Here is a 14,176-nt window from a genome sequence, read left to right as displayed (position 1 = left end):
TATATAGAACTCCCCAAAAGTCTCTGTGTGGTTTTAAGCTATTAATAGCATAAATAGCTATTAGCTGTAGCTATCTAATAGCTCTTAATAGATTACAAAGTTACTAATGCTTAAAACCACACTAAGATTTTTGGGGCACCCTGTAAAAACTGTTGTCAAGTGAACCAGGAAAATAACAATATATACGATTATAACAATGTAAATAGAAGAAACCCCCCAAATTGAACACTGTGTAATTATAACCACAAAGCTTGGCCCAGGAGAATAGATGAGAAAATGTTACCTCTCCCCATCATTGCACAGGCTGGGGACTTTGACAGAGGAATATTGCATACCATGTCAGACTTAGCTGATATATTGGTTGATTTTGCTGACCTGTTTTTCCCCCTTTTATGTTTTTTTAACAAGGTAGGGGAGAAGGGAGTGATATATTCAGAAATGAAGGCGATGTAAAAACAAAGTACATCAATAAAATCAAACATTTAATAAAGAAAATGCGAAAATGTTGCTTCTTGAGCAATCCAAATGTGGATGTGGCTACAGATCAAGTCGGCATCCAACTGTCTTCCCTACTCATGAGAAAGCTGCCTGGAGTTGAAGTCCCAACTGCAGTTTGCAGTTCTGAATGACTTTTTACCTCCTCGCCTTAAAATGACCCTGTTCTCTCTGATACAACCTCTCTCTCATAGCTGGTCTTCTTCTGTCAGACTGGTCCTGTGACTGACCCCCCTCTGTTGGGTTGCATAGCCTTTCAATTGTGATTTACTATGTCCTGACATTGTCTTCTCAGCCTATTGGGGCATCCTACCCTCTCAATAGGTTCTCTGCTTTGCGTAGAGCAGTATTCACTTTGGTGAATGAGGAGAATCTGAAACATCGATGCCTCAGGAATCTTTCCATTCTGTCCTCCTTTTCTGCCTTTGATGGTTCTATCTTTAATAAATGAATATACAAGCATTTATTAAACATTTATTGCCAATTAAACATTAAGTGCCAAGGATACAAAGAAAAAGCAAAAGCAGTTCCTACTCTCAAAGAGCTTCCAATCTAATGGGCAAGACAACACATATATAAAAAGATACACCCAAGATACATACAGAGTAGGTGGAAGCTTATCTTAGAGGGAATGGCTTTATTTGGCACAAGGGTTCTTTGCCTCTTTTCTGTCACGGACCCTTTTGGCAGACTGATGAAACTTATAGTCTCCTGATGTTTTTAAATGCATAAAATAAAATACATAAGATCGTAAAGGATACCAATCATATTGAGTTCAAAACATAATTTTTCCCATGTAAGTTCATAGTCTCCTTGTACTTTATCTGTGGATGCCAGTCTAAGAAACCCTACTTTAGCAGCTGGAGGCAGCAGGGGTGGGGAACCAGGACATGTTTCCTGTAGAAAATGGCACTTGATTTGAGTCTTGAAGGAAGCCAGGGATTCTAAGTGGAAGAGGTGAGGAGGGAGACAATTCTAGATATGGGAGGCAGCTACTACAAAGGCAGAGACAGGAAATGTAACATCGTGTATGAGAAGCAGCAAGTAGCATGGCTACATCATAGCATGTACAGAGGTAAATAATGTGTACAAAGACTGGAAACATATGACAAAGACAAGTTATGAAGAGTGCTGTAGCAATGCTGTGGGCAAATAATAATAATAATGACAATAGCCAGAAATTACATAAAAGTCTTTCTTAAGGAGCCCAGACATTGATGAAGATTTTGCAGTGAAATGGTGGAAACCATGCAACGTTATCATTGCTGATTTTTTAAAATGTAGCACCTATTAAATACCTAGAAAGACATGATCAAGTGTGCAGAATTATACACCAGAAGCTCAGTATCCCTTATTAACTAACAGACAACAAATTTCTATACTGCCAATGAAAACCCCAAAATATACTTGGAAAGTCAATGAATAAATAAAGTATCCTGGAGTGGAGCATCATCATAGACAAAAATGTTTGCAAATAATTCCCTAGATATAACAACCCATAAAAATTAGGAACAGTATTTTAAAATAAATATCACTGCAATTAATATTAATAACCAATCTTCATACAATTGAAAAGCTTCCAAAACATAAAGAGTAAATGGAAAAAATAAAAACTATGTGGAAAGATGATGAAGTACATATCTTCCCATCATTTTATCTGTTACCTGATTGTCCAAAAGATGCTTTCAATCATCCTATTGAGGATGAGCTTATATCCCAATACATCAGTTTAAAAAAGCAATCATTTTTGTCAAATTGTGCAATAATTCACTGAATATTAAAGAACAATAGTAGGACAGCAATTTATCCCAGGACTATTTCTATCTGAACTCTGTCATATACGAGAATGAGAATAATGACTATTGATATATTAAAAAGAAGGAAGAAAACATTTATTTAGAGCCTATTTACTTTATTAGCTGTGTGACCCTGAGCAAGTCACTTAACCCTGTTTGCCTCAGTTTCCTCATCTATAAAATGAGCTGGAAAATCTGGCCTCAGACACATGATACTTACTAGCTGTGTGACCCTGGGAAAGTCACTTAACCCCCAATTACCTAAAAAATAATAAAAAAATTAAATGAGCTGGAGAAGGAAATAGCCAATTACTCTAGTATGTTTGCCAAGAATCAAATGGGGTTACGAGAAGTTGGACATAATTGAAAATGACTGAAAAACAACAACAAACTATTTCCCAGACACTGTACTAAGTAGTTTACAAATATGATCTCATTTCATCCTCATAATAGCCCTGGGCGGTAAGTGCTATTATTATCCCCATTTTAGAGTTAAGGAAACTGAGGTTAAGTGACTTGTCCAGAGTCAAACAGCTAGCTAGTGTCTAAGTCTGGATTTAGACTCAGATCTTCCTGACTCAAGGTCCAGACCTCTATCTACTGCACTATCTAGCTATACAGCAAGGTTTAGAAAGTGGTTTATATATACAATAACCCTATGAAATAAGTGCTATTTATTTCCCCATTTTATAGATGAAGAAACTGAGACTCAAAAGGGTCAAGTGACACAACTAGTAAGGTTTGATTTGAAACCAGACCTTTCTGATTCACAGAATAGTTTCTCTCTTGGATCCCATTTTAGACAGCTCACACAGAGGCCTTATGTGCTTTTGTGTCCTATGTCTTATCATCTTCCTAGGGGAGTCTGAAAGTCAGAGCACAGGCTTCCCCAGATATTCCTTTGAACTGACTCTGGAGATGTTGAGAGATGTGGACTGTCTCATTCATTTGGCTCCAAAGTCCTTCCAGGTCTCTGAGTTGTTCCTTTGGCCCTAGTGTTTATGTCATTTCTCAGAGTCAATCATTTGCTATCCATGTTGGTATTTTCAGCTTGGGTCCCCCGATCTGGGAGAGCTGCTGAGATCAGCTCTAAATTGCAATGATTCTGTGTGACACCCAATTCTGCAGGTGTCTCTTCAGTATATTGCAATGGATTGGCTGTAATCCTAGTGAGAGGGAAGATCATTATTGATTACTTCAGTCCTTGGGTGCATGGGCTAAGCTCTGTCTGAACAGACTACTGGTCCTGCTGGTGAACACTGAGAAGCCACTGTTCAGATGCTAGAGTACATAAATGCAATGACGTTGTTTGTGTTCTCCCAGGTTACACAGGTAAGGGAATAGGAATTCTGAACTGTTTTGATTTCTACTAGCTTACTTTCCTAATCTTAACACTGGTTTAACTGATCCTGGGTGCTGATAACAGAGAGAGACTTGCCTTTCTGTTTGTTTTTCCCTCCTTGGAATTATCTTAACTAGGAAATACAGCTAATTCCTCTGAAAAAGGCCTTCCCTCTTTTCAATCTTCCTTAGTCTTACCCTTCTTTTGTTGTTTCTGGAACAAATGAAATGGGCATCCCAGTCCTGACTACTGTCACTGCTTTGGTGACCCAGTTAAAGTAGCTTGTAGCAGGGGAAAGCTGGGACACAGAAAATGGATTCTCAGACTAGCCAAGGGTAGCAAGAAAAGTCATTTGAAAACAGCCCTACTGGGCTTCCATGGACACAAATTCCCCCAAATAGCACTTAAATGATTCCCAAATGGATCTCAACAAAGTTATCCACCCCACAGCTTCTGTGCAAAGTGGTCCCATCAGTGCTTTGTAAAATCCAGCTTGGAAATGCATCCCAGTCAGCCTCTGTGCTGAGTAGTGACAGTTACAAATCCATCCAAGTGACAAAGAGAAAGGAGAGACTGACCTGGTGTGGGGCTAGGGGTTGGGGGGAGGTGGTAGTGGTCTATCTGCAAAGGCAAAGGAATAGAATCAGAAACAGCGATAGACCTTGCAAACAGAAATTGAGGTAGTAAAAATCCTTTCCAGGATTGCCAGCATAGGAGGGCATTTATTGATTTGACAAGCATTTATTAAGCATCTACTGCATGTCCAGGGTCAGGTATAGACTGCATCAGGGGCCCCACCTTCCAACACAGATGGTGAGAAGATAAAAGGACTATGAGTTCTGCTTTCATTTCTTTTTTAAAAAATGAGCTAGATAGAAACTCCCCCCTCACCGCCACCCCTGCAAGAGAAGCCAATGCTCTCCTTTCAGGGATCCTACAACCATGGATCAATCAACAGATGCTTATTAAGCACCAAGGGCTGGGCACTGTGTTAGGCCCTGGAAATACAAGGACAAAGAATGAAACAATCCCTGCTCTTTGGGAGTTTACCTTCTTTTCTAAAAATTAATTTATTTATTTTTAGTTTTCAACAATCACTTCTATAAGCTTTTAAGTTTTAAATTGCTCCCTCCCTCCCTCCCTGCCTTCCTCCCCTAGGCAGCACACAATCTGATATAGACTCTACACATACATTCCTATTAAACATATTTTCGCATTAGTCATATTGTAACAAATAATAAGAACCAATAGGAGGAACCACAAGAAAGAAGAAACAAAACAAAACAGAAGAAAAAAAGAACAAATAGTATGCTTCAATCTGCATTCAAACTCCAAAGTTCTTTCTCTGGATGTGGATAGCATTTTCCATCATGAGACTTTTGGAGATGTCTTAGATGGTTGCATCACTGAGAAGAGCTAAGTCTATCAAAGTCATTGTACAACATGGCTGTTATTGTGTGCAACGTTCTCCTGGTTCTGATCTCTTCACTCAGCATCAGTTCATATAAATCTTTCCAGGTTTTCTGAAATCCTCTTGCTCACCGTTTTTTATAGCACAATAATATACCATTACATGCACATACCACAATTTGTTCAGCTATTCCCCAATTGATGGGCATCCCCTCGATTTCCAATTCTTTGCAACCACAGAAAGAGCTGTTATGAATATTTTTGTACACGTGGGTCCTTTTTCCATTTGTATGTTCTCTTTGGGATACAGCCTTAGAAGTGCTATTGCTGGGTCAAAGGGTATGCACATTTTTATAGCCCTTTGGGCACAGTTCCAAATTGCTCTCCACAATAGTTGGGCAGTTTACCTTCTAATGGGAGAGACAACAAATACATACAAAAATGTATACAGCACAAATACAAAGCTAATGCATATGCATTCAAAGTATTTAAACATAAGGTAGTTTGGGAGAGAAGATACAAATAGTAGTCAGGATCAGGAAATTCATGCAAGAGATGGTGCCTGAGCTGCATCTTCAAGAAAAAGAAGCACTTCCTAAGGCAGCAGAGGTAAAGAGAGAGTATATTCCAGATCTAAGGTGGGGGGCCTTCGAGGTCTCAAAAAGGGGAGATGGAATGTCATGAAGGAGGAACAGAGAAAAGGTCAGTTTGACTGGATCACATGGTGCAAGAAGCAGAATAATGTCTAGTGTAGAGCCTGGTTATGTAGCATAGAAATGGATCCTTTCAGAACACACATTGACATCAGAAACCCATAAATTAACATTATCAATGTTGTAGTGTATTTTTATTTATTTTGTTAAAATTTCCCAATTGCATTAATCTGGTTTGGCTACATTCAGGAGTTTTGTGGGTGGACTGTGTATTGGATTCCTCTGATGTAAGGCTCTAAAAGCTAAACCGAAGAGTTTTATATTTTGTTCTAGAGGCAAAAGGAAGCCACTGCAATTGGTTGATTAGAGGAGTTACAGACCTTAATGTCTATGATTAAGGAAATTACTCTGGCAATAATATGTAAAACGGTTGGGGGTCGGTAGAGACTTGAGTCAAGAAGACCAATCAGGAGGCAATAATCTAGGAAAGAGGTAATGAGGAGGTAGCTGTGTGAGTGGAGAGGTGTCATGTGTGAGAGATATTGAGAACACAGATATGGCAATTTATATGGGATTAGGTAATGTAAGAGTAGAGAATAATGCCAAAGTTATAAAGCTGAGACACTGAAAGTGGTACCTTTGACAAAAATACAGATTTATATTTGGAAGAGGGAGAGTCTGGGGAAAAGATGAATTCTGTTGACTTTAAGATGTATGTCTCTAGGATGCTTGCTTTGAAATTTCCAATAGGCAATTGGTGATATGGGACTGAAGCTAGGAGACCTGAGCTGGGTATGTAGACTGAGAATCATGTACATAGAGATGACAGTTAAATCCATCAGCATGCATGAAGTTACCAAAAGAGTATATCGGGAGAAGAGAAGAGGGCCTAGGACAGAATCTTAGAAAATACCCATAGTTAAGTGGAGTGGGGATGGGGAGGTAAAATGTCTATGAGCCAATAAAAAAGACTAGGAAGGAGAGGTCAAACAGGTAGGAAGTAAGCCAGGAGAAAGTGGTGTCACAAAAAACCCAAGAGGAAAGTATATTCAGGAGATGGTGGTCAACAGTGAAAAATATAAGAGGTAGGTCAAGAAGAATTAGGATTGGGATTAGGACTGATTATTAGATTTGGTTATTAAGAGATTATTGGTAACACTGGAGAGAGGAATTTCAATTGATTGATGAGGTTGATAGCTAGACTGCAAAGGGTTGAGGAGTCATTGAAAGGAAAGGAAGTGAAAGTGGTAAGCACAGACAACTTTTTCTAGGAGTTTAGCTGAAAAAAGGGAGAAATATAGGGTGATAGCTTGAAGGACTGGTAGGGCTAAGTGAAGGGCTTTTTTTAAGGATGGGAAAGACTTTAGTATGTTTGAAAATAGTAGGGAAGGAACCAGTGGATAAGGAACCACCCATTCAAGTATCTTATATCCAGCTATCCACCTAAGCCTCCATGAGGGAGGGAAAGGGCTTCAAGGAAAAGTTGTCTTACCCGGTGAAGCAGCATGATTCCTCTGAAGGGCAGAATGAAGAGCTTCTGCTGGCCAAATTTAACTCTCCACCCTATACCCCCTATGGTTAAATGATGACAACCCCCAAATCTGCCAACCACTTTCCCCTTCAAGCAGGGATATTTGGAAACAACTTTTGCAAAGCAGATTGAACAAAAATTCTTGAATCCGAAGACAGATAGAGGCAAATACTTTCAGAGTCAGCTTAGGGGATAGAGGAAGGGGTCACTGGGCAAAAGGGAAACATTAATTCAAAGAGATTCCTGGCTCTTACAGAAATGGGAGCCAGAAGGCTATTCCCTCCTAAAGGATACAGGACCAATTCAATGCCAGTCAAACCCAGGGGCATCTTCAGGGTGTATAGCTGGATTCTATCCCCCTACAACTTGCAGACACCAGGTGGCTCATGGTGTCACCCTCAAGATGGGGAGGCATTGGAAGCCAGGAAAATATGTCATAGCCCAAATTGTTTCAGTTCTTCTAGGTTGTGGTGAAAATGATCTCGAAAAGTCTGACCTTGTGCACTTTTTCTATGCTGCTTCCATTCATCAATAAATGTACTAGTAGGATTGAAGCCCCTGTGCTTTCCATCCTTTATAACCACAGACGGTGGTACTTCGTTTCATTACAACCACTTAAAAAAATCAGGAGAAACAATGTCCTCAGGGTTGTTATTTCATTTCAGTCTTCTCTCATCACTTGTAGTCAGACTTGCCCTTGTTCACTCAAGGAGAATTCCCCCAAAGTTTGCCCTCCCACTCCCTCCAGTGAATGCCTCCTTACACATCATGAAAAAAGTACAATTATGACATGCTGCCTCCCACTAATGAAGGAATTCTAAGTCACTAAGCCCCATAGGGAGTGAGGACACATACACCCTGCTGTGTCTTCTCATTGGCTCTGCTAAAATGTGGTTTACTCCCCAAACTGTCGGCTCACTGGTCACACAGATCACCTCCCTTTTTCCTTCATGGTCCCCTGAGGAGGAAGCCAAGTGACCTTTGGTCTAGTGCAATTCAAACAGGAATGTGGGACCTCAGACCTCAGCTCTCATCCTGCCTACACACAGTTCTGAGGAAATGGAGATGGGAAGAGCATTTTCACATCATCCCTCCCCCTACCCCTATCCAGCTTTTCTATGCAGTTGGGGGGGGCAGAGAGAGAGGATGCTGAAAGAGAAGTTGCAACACACCTGCTCCTGCCCAGTCATAAATGAGGGTTATAGAGTTTGGGACATATGGACTCCAGATTCAATTGAGCTCTCCTGGAGCCCCACAAAATTTGGCCCAGAAAAGCAGAGAAGAGAATACCAGGAAATAAATGCTCAGAGCCAAGATCTTGCTCCTTATTCTTGAATATCTTCTGGATGTACAAGGTGGCTATGGATGCTTTCTTTCTTCATTAGAGCAAGTTGCTGAAACTGGGGAAATGAACAATCACTACAATTTGCTTCATGTTTGCAAATAATAACTAGAAGGTTGCTATAACTTAGTCATGACCTTGTTGGTAACAGTTCCATCAATATGGTAAGAAGGCAGCAAAATTGGTATCACTAATAAAAGGGGGTAGGGGAGGGAGGATGATAATCCAATTCCAAAGCATAACCTCTTACTCACACTGTGCGGTTTGTACCCAGAAAAGTCCCAGACCTATAACCACATCTGGTGCATGAAAAATAAGTCATTTCAGAATCACTAGAGGACTTTGAATACTTCTCACTTAATTTCCTGGAGTTAAGATAAAAGAAACAGAAAACCCTTAATGCCAAATAGCAACACTAGTAATTCTTTAATGTGCCAATAATAGAAATATCCTTCAGAGAGGGGGAGCTTTTAATTTTTAGTTCTGCTGAGTAAAATGTTCACAATTTCATAGCTTTTAAAATATTTTCTTCCAAAACTTTGACAGTGACCAAGTATTAGCAACAGGAGGAATTGGAAACTTTATAAGTTTGGCTAGTTTACAGCACTAAGGGAAAAGATCAAATGCATACAGATAGGCTGGGGATGCACGAAACCCTTAAAGAAATCAGCAAATAGATTTCAGAAACTAGAATTCAAAGTGACGGATAGTGTTCAGAACTTACCCACGTGCCGTCCCCTCCCCCCGCCCTCCAAAAAGAAAAACCAATCCGACAAAAACACCAAAGGAAAATCTTTCAGGCTGGGGACGAGCCTAGAAAACACGTGCTGAACCGACTTGTTGGAAAAGCCCCGAACCAAGGAAAGGGGCTGGGCTAATGCTTTTTCCTTCAACTTTCCCAGAACGAGTTCTCCTCCACGCCCCTGCCCCCGCAGGTCCCTCCGGTTCTGTGTTTACAGATCTGGTCCCAAGGACCCCGAAGCAAAGAAATTATAGACAAACGCAAGGCCAAAGACAGCCGCATCCCGCCGGTAGACTGGCGGATAGCTAGCTCTCAGGTCCAGCTCTCTACCCAAGCCCGCAGAGCATCCTCAGGAGGCTGGACTCCACTGCCCCTCAGGTCCTCAGAAGTCCTACTGACAGATGTCATTACAGAGAAAGCAGCCCCTGGGAGAGGGGTGCACCCCCAAAGCTGGGGGACAGGGGACCCCTGGGCAGAGCCTCAGGTTGGGAGGGGGAGAGCCTTAGGTGGAATGTTAGAGGGAATCAGCAGCCCCCAGGCCGGACCCTGTACCACCTACATTCTCTCAAACTGGCCACCCCCCACGACCCCTGAAGCCCCCCCCAAATCAGGGGAGGGGGCGCTTCCCACAATGCCCAGCGTTCTCCAGCCCTCACTTCCGCTGTCCAGCTACCCAGTTAGAGGGGCGGAGGAGACCCGAACCCAAACCTTCAGAACACTGGCCCCTCCATGTTACCCCTCCCCAGTCCCGCACCTAGAAGCAGAGACTAGACACACCACAGCAGGGGGGCGTATGGACGGGGGCGGGGCTAGGGAGCCAGGGGCAGGAGGGGCGGGGCTTAAAGAGGGTGGTCGAAGACGAAAAGGAGCGGAAAGGGGCCAATCAAGAGCGGCCGGGCGCGCGCCGGGGGGCGGGGTCAGAGACCGCGAGCGCTTGCCCGGCGCCTTTCGCGGGCGCGCGCGAGGCAGGGGGCGTGTGTGAAGGGGGGGTGGCGGAGCCGGCCGGGGGCGCGCGAGGCTGAGCGGGGGCGCGCTGGAGCGGGTCTGACTGACGGACTGACTGAGAGCGGAGCGAGCTAGAGGAGCTCCGGAGGCGAGCCTCGGACCCGGCACCGGGATTCCGGGGGCGACGGTCAGGGGAAGGGGCCGAAGAAAAGGGCTTCTGGCTGGACGAGGGTCTGCTGGCCGCGGCTCTCGCTCCTCCTTCTCATCCTTCTCCTCCTCCGGCGGCCGCCCTCGCTCCCTGCCTCCCCCCGCCCCATGGGGTAACAGGTAAGCGGCGAGCCCGGTTGCTCATTGTCCGCTCCGGCCCGGCCCAGCCCGGCGCCTGCCCTCGCCTCCGCTCCGCTCCCGGGCCGGGGACTCCCCTGCCCGGCGCCCCTGGCCCTGCTCCCCCCCAGCCCCGAGGGTTCCCCCGGGGCTCAGGCGCCCGGAGCGAAGGACCCTGCGCCCCCGTGCGCGGGGCGCCCCCTGTGGCCGGGCGGCTGCGGCGGCGGAGCAGAGGACCCCGGGCCGGCCGGGGCTGGGGGTGACAGGCACCGGCTGCCCTCAGCCGGCCAGGGGACGACCCCGCCGCGGCTGCAGCCGCGGTCCCCTTTGCCCCCTCTCCCGGCTTTGCCCCGCGGGCAGGGCCGGGGCGAAGGGGTATTGGCGTCCCTGCCTCCTGGTCCGTTCTGTGCCCCCTCCCTCAATTGCGCCCGGCGGGGGTGGCAGCGGGTGGCAGTTGTCTCTCACTCCTCCGGGCTAGCGGAGGGGGTGGTTGGAAGGCACAGTGATTCCCCTCCCTCCTTCCCTCCTTTTTCCCCTTCTCTGCCACCAGGTCTGACGGCGCCTCACTCCCATTTTATACCCTGGCAACACCTCTCCCTGAACCGCTTTGAACCCCCTGGGGCCACCGGGCAAGAACCACCAGCTCTCGGGGCTGCGGGGGGAGGGAAGTTGGAGGATGTCTGTGAGAGTGAGCTTGTGTGTGTGTGTGGGGGGGGTGTTCGTGTTGTACTGGAGGGGCGGGGGCGGGCGGACACGGAGACTCTGGTTTTGGAGGAGGGCTGTTAGTGAAGCGAGGTAAGTCTGGTGTGTGCCAGGGTTTAACCCCACACCCCCTCCCTCCCCTTGTGCCTCCTCCTCCTCCTTCCCTCCTCCCTGTAACCTCCAAAAGGGGAATTTTCCAGCCGGTAATTTCTGCTGCGTCAACACCCAGCTCTAGGGAGAGGAGACAAGGGGCATTTTAGTAGCTCCCACTGCCCATGAGAGGCTTCTACCCAAACCCCAGAATTAAAATTCTTCCCCCAAAACGCAGCCTATAGGCAAGTTGCACCAAGAGTTTCTGAAGAGTCTATGTCTCAAAACTGCCTGGAAAAAGGGGATGAGGTAATACAGAGAAGCTTGTGTATTTCTTTCTCTCTCTCAGGCCTGTTTTGGGTTATTGTCTCCCCCTAAAGCCAGACACAGATCGCCTGGCCTTGCCTCCATTTTAATTACAGGCTGAAATGGGGGAAGAAGTGACCCTAGAACAAAACTGCAAGATCATTTCTCTCCTCTTTGGTGAGGCAGCTAATTGAATGTGAGACTTAACCAAAAGGGCTGAGATTTCTTTATATGTTGGGTAATAGATTCAGTTGGGGTAGCTTTCCCTTATCACCCCTAGCCACCCCAGAGGCATGTTCTGTAAGGAGAGAAGAGGAAGGATTGGACTTGAAGGTGTGTTTGCAAAATAAGGGTTTGTAATGCTGGGTTGGCTTTGTCTCCCTGTAAATAGACATGTCAGTTTCACGAAGTAATACAAGTAAGTGTCTGATAACTCAATCCCAGATGACAGGGAATGAAGCTGAATTTTCAGGTCTAGAAAAATTTCTAGTTGTTTATTTTTTTACCCTCACAAATTTAGTATCTTGTCTGGTTAATACACCACACACACAAAACCTGTCAGTAGCTGTACTCCAGTGATATCTGAATGTTATAGGAAAAAATGCTTTTGACACTTGATAAGGAAATATAAACAAAAGAAAGTTTAATGGAGATTAGCAGAGAATTTCCTCATGCTTTCTATTTTACAATCTCAGTGATTCATTCAGCATGGATTACAGTGACAAGATTATTATCAGAATTGTTTAAAGAAATGCTAATTAGAAAACGTGTTTTGCAAACAGCACTGAGCAGACACCTGTACTGAAGTTCTGACTTGCATTTTAATTTTATCAGTGGTTTTATATTTGATTTATTGTAATATCTAACTTCCAGTTTTTTAAGAGTTATTATAAGTTCACTTTCTACCTAAGCATCTCAGCCTTTATTGTTGGTTTATGTAAGGCATTTTCTCTAAGAATGGGAAATATATTTTATTCATAAAGAATAATTACAGTAAGGATTTCATAGTAGCAGTGAAACAAAAAAAGAGTCTCTTGTTGCAGAAGAGTTCTTCAATTTGATAACTTTATGGATTGTCCTGGATCAAACGATACTCAGAAGTATGTAATCTTTGTAATTACTGTTTGATTTAACAGTTTACCTGCAGTGTGACCATGTACTTCATTTACTGTAACAAATACAAATGCAAACATTTTTTCAATGAAAAGTTTTGTAACTGTTTTAGTATCTTTCATAAAATAGGTTGCAGTCATAGCATAGTAAATGTGGTAAAGAATTATCACTGAGGTATTTGGGGATTGAAACCTAATATAGAAGCTATTGCCCAGTGGGCCAGCCTGAGAACTACAAAGGAAAACTTATTTACAGGAACTGTCATTTTACCTGTTCCTGAAAATTAGAATTTTGTTTTGATAAGCTTTTTAATTGAATATTTTTAGTCTTTCTTGTGTTCTGATATGTTGTTTCCTCATGCTTACACCTCAGTTAATTCCATGTCCTTTTTGATATGATGTAAATGCTGTTTATCCTTATGTAGTGAATTCCACCACCCTCTGCAGTTATGAAACAACCTCATTATATCACTGATTCGTTTATACTTTGGGTCAAATCTTGTCTCTGGTGTCCATAGTAACATATAGTGTGTTTTTCTCACCAGTAATGAGTGCCTGTAACATGGGTGTGATTCTTGTACCTTAAATAGTTTTATGAAAGGAGTCTACTCTATGTCTGTAAATCTTGAAACTTCTTGAATATTTTAAAATTGGATTAATTTTGGGTACCTTGTTCCAGTGTTAGCAAATAACTTATTTACAAGTGTTAATAAACAGATTTACAATTTCATAATCTGAAGTTTGAATATTGTCCTTTAACTGGCTTTTTCAAATGGGAAGAGAAATTGGGCCAGGTTGTCCCTGTGGTCTGTGTTTCTGGGACGGTTGTACTTGGTCTTTTCAAAGGGATTTTATGACAGCTGTAAGCTTAGGAAAATGACTTTAATGAATGTTAAGTAGAGGGGAAAAAATCCCAAAAAGCCCACAAACTTGATAAAGTTATTACTTGCTGTGACTTTATAAATGAAAACAATTTCCATTTGATTTGGCATCATCTTCCTCTTCTGTTGGATTAAAGTAAGTTATGTGTATTTAAAAGCCTTCCCCTACTTGCTTTAGAATCCTGCATTCGTTCTTGTTTGAGCCTACATAGATCTTAAATTTTTTTTCATTTTTTGCTAAGTGCAAGTTCTTCCCCAGTTCACATTTCATTTTTACATCCAGAAATCATTATATAACAAATCATATTTTTCTTCCTGCCCTTTCTTAGGATATATTTTAATAAATTGTGCAGTGATGGTAGATTGTTTAGGATGCTGTTCCTGTCTCTTTCCCCAGACCCCAATAATCTTTCTTTACTGATAAATATTTATTTTTAATAGTCTAAATGAGGGATAAGTGAACACTCTTTTAAGTACACATTTTAAGGGAAGAGGACTTGGTTTT

The 14,176-nt window shown here is 43.2% G+C and overlaps 1 protein-coding gene across 9 annotated transcripts in view; it reads left to right on the top strand.

The window, feature by feature from the left end:
* The first annotated feature begins 10,323 nt into the window (after positions 1 to 10,323).
* ZBTB46 (zinc finger and BTB domain containing 46) overlaps positions 10,324 to 14,176 on the top strand; it is a 168,961-nt gene continuing 165,108 nt past the window's right edge. For 8 of the 9 annotated variants that reach the window (XM_078149904.1, XM_078149903.1, XM_078149905.1 and 5 more), the window contains exon 1: positions 10,324 to 10,583. The gene's annotated coding sequence lies outside the window, so the exon portion shown is untranslated. Of the gene's footprint in view, positions 10,584 to 11,361; positions 11,682 to 14,176 lie in introns of those variants that run through there. The other variant, XM_078149900.1, reaches the window with a different exon arrangement.

The sequence above is a fragment of the Phascolarctos cinereus genome, unplaced genomic scaffold (assembly GCF_003287225.1).
Source record: "Phascolarctos cinereus isolate Bilbo 61053 unplaced genomic scaffold, phaCin_HiC Scaffold_2;HRSCAF=192, whole genome shotgun sequence".
In the NCBI taxonomy this organism is placed as follows: domain Eukaryota; kingdom Metazoa; phylum Chordata; class Mammalia; order Diprotodontia; family Phascolarctidae; genus Phascolarctos; species Phascolarctos cinereus.
The sequence above is the reverse complement of the archived record's forward strand: the minus strand, read 5'-3'. Positions and strand labels throughout refer to the sequence as shown.